This window comes from Ciconia boyciana, unplaced genomic scaffold, assembly GCF_034638445.1.
Source record: "Ciconia boyciana unplaced genomic scaffold, ASM3463844v1 HiC_scaffold_44, whole genome shotgun sequence".
Taxonomy (NCBI): Eukaryota; Metazoa; Chordata; class Aves; order Ciconiiformes; family Ciconiidae; genus Ciconia; species Ciconia boyciana.
Window position 1 is genome coordinate 54,746 of NW_027328412.1, and position 8,172 is coordinate 62,917.

Sequence of the window (8,172 nt, forward strand, 5' to 3'; positions counted from 1 at the left end):
GGGAAGAGGGAAGTCCTGAGCCTTCGGCAAAACCGGGAGCTATCCTTTTGGGAGAGGGGAGTCTGCAGATGGCGCGTGGCAAAGGATGGGGGACGTGTTGTGAGCAACGGGCGTGAAAGGGGGAACAAGACCCTACGCATCCCTTTTGCCGATAACGCAAATCCTCCTAGGTACTGTTTCTACGTGCGTGCCTAGAGAGACAGAGAGTGAGCTGTCAGGAAACAGACCACATCTGCACTTAGAAACTCCGCCTCTTCTAGCTGTGCTGGAGGAAATGCTGGCAGCCTGACTGGGGATAGACCAGATCCCTGCAAGACCTACAAGGAAGGCTCAGTCAACGCAAGGAGAGCTGAAATGCTGCAGAAGCACCGGCTTGTAGTTGGAAGCCACAAAGGGAAGTGGGCGAGGAATAGCCCACCTCTCTTCCTCGGCTGAGGGAGAGAGAGGTTGTAGCTGGAGACGTCTTGTGGCCAGAGGTGCACCGGGGAGAGACGCACAGGGGCCCGTGAGGAGCAACCTGTCTGACAACCAGGACCACCACCACCACCACACCTGCCACAGGGAGAGGGGCCCTCCTGAGGCAAGAGCCGCCAGCCAGGGAGGGCTCACAGGTGCTGCTGGAGGCAGAACCAGCTCCCAGTGCCACCACCAGCAGGCAGTGCGGCCGGGAGATGGACTCCTCACTCAGACAGTGGTTGGGCTCCCGCATCATCTGCAGGGCGTGCTCAAAGGCTGAGGAGGGCATTTGTGTGCGGGGATGCAGCAAGGCAGGCCTCCGGGAACACCGGTGGCTGTCCTTTATGCCCGCAAGATCTCCCCAGAGCGACACCTTTCTCTCTGGAAGCCAGGGAGAGCGTGCGGAGAGAGAAGGACCACGCAGAGGCCCAGGCTGGGATGCAGCAGAACTTTAATGAGTTGAAAGAGGGAAGGAGGTCCTCTGAGTGGGGCCCACGGTGCAGGGAGCACCAGGGGTAGCTAGGAGTCTTTGCCCCTTGGCCAGGGTGGAGTTCGCACGTGGCGTCTGCCTGCCTGCCTGCCTGCCTGCCTGCCTGCCCCTGAGAGGGAGAGGGGCAGCAGGTCCTTCCTCGCATGGGGCTTAGCAGGTGCTCACAGCCCAGGGCAGCAGAAGACAACAGAGAAAAGAGAGAGAGGAAAGAGAGTGAGAAACAGGCACGTTAGACGAGGGCCATGTTTTCAGAGGGCCCAGGCACGCCTCTGCCTGCCTGCCTTTGCAGGTGGAGCGGTGGATGCTCAGCCCCCCTGAAAGAGATGGCCAGGATCTCTGTGCTCAGTCCACTACCATCTTCTGGGTTCCTGGGGGTCCTTCTGCGGGGCCGCCTGTGGCAGCTTTAGCAGGGGAGGCATGTTCTGCCGCAGTAGCGGCTGGAAATGCCAGAGAGGTCACAGCACCCGGAGTTGATGGGCACTCCCTGAGAGCTGAGGATGCTGCCAACGGCAGCGGAGGTGGAGGATCCCACAACGGTGTTCTGTGGGAAGGAGCTGAGGATGGGTCCGGGCAGGGTCACCACCACGGGGGAGGGCTCGATGACGACGGTGGAGTTCTGGCACTGCCTGACACAGGGCTCGGTGCAGCTGTTGGCCAGCGGGGTCGGGCCGCAGGGCTGGCAGGGCAGGCACTGGTTGTAGCAGGACATGTCTTGGGGCTGGAGGTGCACCTGGGAGAGAGGGCAGGGGGGAGCACGGGGGTGCGTGAGGAGCAGCCTGTCCGCCCACCACGAGGGAGCCAAGGCATGTGCTGGGCGGGGAGATGGAGGCTGTGCAGGGAGGCGCACACACCTCTTTGCCTGTCCCCCTGGGCACCATGCAAAGAGAGCCAGGCCCAGGAAAGCTCTTTCCTAGACAAGAGCCCCAGAGTCCCCTCAGCCCAGCCCCAGCCCCTCTCCACGCCAGACCTTCTCCCCGCTTCCCCTCCCAGGAGTGGCAGCCCCAAGCCCCAGTATAGGACAGAGCTTCCAACTCACTTGCTTCCGAAGGAGAAGAAGGGGAGCGAAGCGGATGAGAGAGTGAAGAGCTGGGGTGGCTTTTATACTGGTCCTGCACTGCCCCAGGTCCAGAGGAAGCCTCTGTGGAAGTAGTAATTTTCTGAGAAGCTCATCTGAAATGCAAAACATCCCAGCTAATGATACGGGCTGTGTTTTGGCTTCCTGCACGGCTGCCTTTTCATTTCCTTGTTTGGTCGTGCCCGCTCGCTCCCCCTTGGAGGTTCCTTTTCATTGCTGGGGTGGGAGACCTAAGGATTCCTGGGACAGGAGCACATCAGTGCCAGCAGCAGATGAGTCCCAAGTGCCGGAGGGGTCGCGTGCAGGCTGGGGACATTGGCCTGGGGCACTCGTGTGGGCTTGTTGGCAGCCCCACTGGCAGAAAGGGCCCAGCTGCTCCCAGCCCTGCAATCCTCGCCTGCATGCCAAAGGGTTCCCGAGCGGGACAATGTGCCGCGTCCCCTTCCTCCCACCCTCCAAGCTCTCTCTGATGGTCACTGGCAGGCTGCTGCAGCTTTTGACTGTCTTCCTCCTAATGCCGCTCTGGGGAGGCCTTTGTGTGCCTGTTGGGCCTCCTCTGCTCTCTAGGCTCTCTCCGGGGGGTCCCCTACAAATACCAGCGCCGTCAGCGTGTCTGGAGCCTTGTCCTGCCCCAGCGTGCTCCAGCCCTGCCCTGCCGAGGGGCTTCCTCGTGTGTCCTCGGGCGAGTCCACAGTTGCTCACGTGTAGGCAGGAGTGCTTGCTTACTTGCCCTTGTGTGCATACTGGAGCAGCGTGGAAGGAAATTCCACCCAGGCACGAGGAAAAACTCTTCTACTCGGAGGGTGGCCAAGCCCAGGAGATATTGCCCAGGCAGGTTGTGGAGTCTCCATTCTTGGAAATATTCAGGACTACACGGGCCAGCGTCCTGATCAACCTGCTCTCGCTGACCCTGCTTGAGCAGGAGGGTCGGACCTGACCATCACCAGAGGTGCCTTCCAACCTCAACGATTCTGGGATTCTGGGCCTCGGTGATCGGCCGCTCATTGGTCACGATGCTCAGGATGCCACTGCACTTCCTATCTATGGAGAGGACAAGCTTCTTTGGCAGCTGTGTGGCCCAGCCCTTCCTGCTCGCAGTCATGGCCTACGAGCGATCTGTGGCCACGTGCCAGCCCCAGGGATCCCCCGTGTCATGCGAGGGAAGGTCTGTGCCATTGCGATGGCAGGCCTGAGGGCTGGGGCCACTCTCCCCTCGCTGGCCCCAGTGGCACTCACCCTATGGTTGCCCAGCCGCAGCCCCAATGTCATTGACTGCTTCTTCTGTGAGGTACCGCCCATGCTGGCCTGTGCTGAGCGCTGCCGGACTGGTGTGCTCCTTGTCTCCAAAGGTGGTACCAACTCCCTGGTGTGCAACCCGGCCTTGTTGGGCTCCTGTGGGGCGATTCAGCTCTCCACCTGGCAGCAGATATGAGAAGAGAGACGCAAGGCACTTGCCACTTAGCTGTGGTTATGCTGTTCTTCAGGCCATGGTCCCTGATCTTCGCCCGCCTCACTACCAGCCTCTCCCGGCACAGAGGAGTGTCCGTCTTCAACGGTGCTGGTGCTGCCTCTCCTCAAGCCACTGATCTAGAGCCCGAAGAAACACAAGGTGAGGGAAGGAGTAAGAAAGTGGGAAACAGAGTGGTATTCACCAGGATGTGCAAGGATGCTGGAAGGACTGGGAGCATCCAACTGGGGCAAGTTTCTTTCTGGAGGAGGGGAGGTGGGACGGAGAAGGAGGGGTTGCAACGACAGTGGAGAAGGATCACACACTGGATGGGAAACATGCAGAGGAGAAACGGGAAAGGAAGGCAAGGGAAGGCAAGGGAAAGCAAGGCAAGGCAAGGCAAGGGTAGGCAAGGCAAGGCAAGGGTAGGCAAGGCAAGGCAAGGGTAGGCAAGGCGAGGCGAGGCAAGGGAAGTGAAGGGAAGGCAAGGCAAGGCAAGGCAAGGGTAGGCAAAGCAAAGGAAGGGAAAGCAAGGCATGGCAAAGCAAGGCAAGGCAAGGCAAGGCATGGTATCGAGCTCTTTTGATGGGTGTCTTTCATGAGTTGTTCTTCATCCACAGGGACCCCTTGGCTTTTCTTGACGCAATGCCCATGTGTAAGAGCCATATGTGGAATTACTCTGATGAAAAACGTAATTTGCAGGCAGTATGTGTGATTGCCTTGATCACAGAGTACATGGCTTCTGTGGTGAATGCATGGCTGCTCTGGAGGTGCGAGGTGGTGCAAGCCAGCTCGTGCTTCCTTGGGACTTGGTTGTCGGTGGTAGGGCTCTGTGGGCACCTCATGGTACAGTCAGTGGGACCAACTGGTGAGCAAAGTCCATCCCAGTACAAAGGACTGCTCGCAGGGGAAGAGATCCGTGAAGAGGCTTGCCAGCTGCTCTACAGAGACAGGACTCTGGTCGAAATGGCTGGCATTTGCTCCGAGTTTTCCATGGCAGCCCCTCCGCTTTGTGGGGACAGCACCTGGGTAGTTATGGTATGAAAAGGCACGGAGAAGTCAAGAAGAGGAGGAGCTATCCCGTTAGGGGATCGCCGCTAAAATGCATGGCTGATGGATTAGGCGGTACAGACAGGTGTTCCCTGTGGGACCCCGTTGACAATCTTTCTACCCTTCCCAGCGTGCTGCCTTCCGCTCCTCCATACAAAATACAACCGGTGTCATGGGTGGTGGCCTCAGCCCAGTGGCCTTCTCCCAGGGAAGAAAGAGAGACGTACCATGTGGGCAGAAAGCCCGGGGAAGAAGGAAGTAGAGCTGCATGTCCCGAGAAGTGCTGGATGGAGAGGGCGAGGTAGAGATTGGGATTGGCGTCATGGGAATGGCGTCATGGGCTGGGAAAAGCAGCACTGCTCAGCATGGTGCTCTGACACAGATGCTACCCTGCCTCTGGCTGTGCGCCGGGTGGCCAGAGAAGTCGACCAGGGAGCCTTTTTCCCTGCTGGAGATGGCTGTGAGGGTTGTGTCCCTGGCCGCCTCCTGTGTCTCCTTCTGCCTGAGCACTGCAGTTCCAGTTCTGGGAACCGTCAGCAGGTTCCTACCTGCCTGCCGTAGGTGCGCGGCTCCCCTTGGGCAGCCTGGCCTGGGCTTTTACAAGAGGCAGCAGTTTTACAAGCGGGTATGAGTGCCTGCGAGGATGTTCAGGGCCCTTGTGACCGAGAGGAGTTTGAAAGGTCGAGCTGTGGCCTGGCTGCAGCAGCTGGAAGCTCCCAGCACTGGAAAACCTGGTCCTGGCCCTGGGGAGCCTGGGGCCCAGCACAGGTGGCAGCTTGATTCCCTTAGTTTGGCCGAGCAAGTGCTTTAACCACTAGGCGGTGTGAGTAGAAAAGGTCCCTGGGGCAGGGGTGTGAGAACCCAGGCAGCCCTCAGAGTGTTTTGCTCCACCCTTTGGGCTGAGGTTTGGAGGTGGCTTTGAGCTGGCAGAGGGAGGAGAACACAGGAGCTGGCAAGCTTCAGCTGCCACTTCCTGGGAGCTCCCTGGGCACCTTGTGGAGTGGGCAGCGTGACACGGTCCAGGTTTACCCGGCAGCCTTGGTGGGACTGGCGGAGGCTGGTGAGACAGGGGTGTCAGGCTGGGGAGGAGCAGGGCAGTGGGTCGGTGGGACTGCCAGCGCGGGAGGGGGAAGAGGGAAGTCCTGAGCCTTCGGCAAAACCGGGAGCTATCCTTTTGGGAGAGGGAGTCTGCAGATGGCGCGTGGCAAAGGATGGGGGACGTGTTGTGAGCAACGGGCGTGAAAGGGGGAACAAGACCCTACGCATCCCTTTTGCCGATAACGCAAATCCTCCTAGGTACTGTTTCTACGTGCGTGCCTAGAGAGACAGAGAGTGAGCTGTCAGGAAACAGACCACATCTGCACTTAGAAACTCCGCCTCTTCTAGCTGTGCTGGAGGAAATGCTGGCAGCCTGACTGGGGATAGACCAGATCCCTGCAAGACCTACAAGGAAGGCTCAGTCAACGCAAGGAGAGCTGAAATGCTGCAGAAGCACCGGCTTGTAGTTGGAAGCCACAAAGGGAAGTGGGCGAGGAATAGCCCACCTCTCTTCCTCGGCTGAGGGAGAGAGAGGTTGTAGCTGGAGACGTCTTGTGGCCAGAGGTGCACCGGGGAGAGACGCACAGGGGCCCGTGAGGAGCAACCTGTCTGACAACCAGGACCACCACCACCACCACACCTGCCACAGGGAGAGGGGCCCTCCTGAGGCAAGAGCCGCCAGCCAGGGAGGGCTCACAGGTGCTGCTGGAGGCAGAACCAGCTCCCAGTGCCACCACCAGCAGGCAGTGCGGCCGGGGAGATGGACTCCTCACTCAGACAGTGGTTGGGCTCCCGCATCATCTGCAGGGCGTGCTCAAAGGCTGAGGAGGGCATTTGTGTGCGGGGATGCAGCAAGGCAGGCCTCCGGGAACACCGGTGGCTGTCCTTTATGCCCGCAAGATCTCCCCAGAGCGACACCTTTCTCTCTGGAAGCCAGGGAGAGCGTGCGGAGAGAGAAGGACCACGCAGAGGCCCAGGCTGGGATGCAGCAGAACTTTAATGAGTTGAAAGAGGGGAAGGAGGTCCTCTGAGTGGGGCCCACGGTGCAGGGAGCACCAGGGGTAGCTAGGAGTCTTTGCCCCTTGGCCAGGGTGGAGTTCGCACGTGGCGTCTGCCTGCCTGCCTGCCTGCCTGCCTGCCTGCCCCTGAGAGGGAGAGGGGCAGCAGGTCCTTCCTCGCATGGGGCTTAGCAGGTGCTCACAGCCCAGGGCAGCAGAAGACAACAGAGAAAAGAGAGAGAGGAAAGAGAGTGAGAAACAGGCACGTTAGACGAGGGCCATGTTTTCAGAGGGCCCAGGCACGCCTCTGCCTGCCTGCCTTTGCAGGTGGAGCGGTGGATGCTCAGCCCCCCTGAAAGAGATGGCCAGGATCTCTGTGCTCAGTCCACTACCATCTTCTGGGTTCCTGGGGTCCTTCTGCGGGGCCGCCTGTGGCAGCTTTAGCAGGGGAGGCATGTTCTGCCGCAGTAGCGGCTGGAAATGCCAGAGAGGTCACAGCACCCGGAGTTGATGGGCACTCCCTGAGAGCTGAGGATGCTGCCAACGGCAGCGGAGGTGGAGGATCCCACAACGGTGTTCTGTGGGAAGGAGCTGAGGATGGGTCCGGGCAGGGTCACCACCACGGGGGAGGGCTCGATGACGACGGTGGAGTTCTGGCACTGCCTGACACAGGGCTCGGTGCAGCTGTTGGCCAGCGGGGTCGGGCCGCAGGGCTGGCAGGGCAGGCACTGGTTGTAGCAGGACATGTCTTGGGGCTGGAGGTGCACCTGGGAGAGAGGGCAGGGGGGAGCACGGGGGTGCGTGAGGAGCAGCCTGTCCGCCCACCACGAGGGAGCCAAGGCATGTGCTGGGCGGGGAGATGGAGGCTGTGCAGGGAGGCGCACACACCTCTTTGCCTGTCCCCCTGGGCACCATGCAAAGAGAGCCAGGCCCAGGAAAGCTCTTTCCTAGACAAGAGCCCCAGAGTCCCCTCAGCCCAGCCCCAGCCCCTCTCCACGCCAGACCTTCTCCCCGCTTCCCCTCCCAGGAGTGGCAGCCCCAAGCCCCAGTATAGGACAGAGCTTCCAACTCACTTGCTTCCGAAGGAGAAGAAGGGGAGCGAAGCGGATGAGAGAGTGAAGAGCTGGGGTGGCTTTTATACTGGTCCTGCACTGCCCCAGGTCCAGAGGAAGCCTCTGTGGAAGTAGTAATTTTCTGAGAAGCTCATCTGAAATGCAAAACATCCCAGCTAATGATACGGGCTGTGTTTTGGCTTCCTGCACGGCTGCCTTTTCATTTCCTTGTTTGGTCGTGCCCGCTCGCTCCCCCTTGGAGGTTCCTTTTCATTGCTGGGGTGGGAGACCTAAGGATTCCTGGGACAGGAGCACATCAGTGCCAGCAGCAGATGAGTCCCAAGTGCCGGAGGGGTCGCGTGCAGGCTGGGGACATTGGCCTGGGGCACTCGTGTGGGCTTGTTGGCAGCCCCACTGGCAGAAAGGGCCCAGCTGCTCCCAGCCCTGCAATCCTCGCCTGCATGCCAAAGGGTTCCCGAGCGGGACAATGTGCCGCGTCCCCTTCCTCCCACCCTCCAAGCTCTCTCTGATGGTCACTGGCAGGCTGCTGCAGCTTTTGACTGTCT

The 8,172-nt window shown here is 60.2% G+C and overlaps 2 pseudogenes; both read right to left on the bottom strand.

The window, feature by feature from the left end:
• Positions 1 to 1,349: 1,349 nt before the first annotated feature.
• Positions 1,350 to 2,125, bottom strand: LOC140645921 (feather keratin Cos2-3-like; annotated as a pseudogene).
• Positions 2,126 to 6,994: 4,869 nt separating this feature from the next.
• On the bottom strand, positions 6,995 to 7,770 carry LOC140645922 (feather keratin Cos2-3-like; annotated as a pseudogene).
• Positions 7,771 to 8,172: the final 402 nt, after the last annotated feature.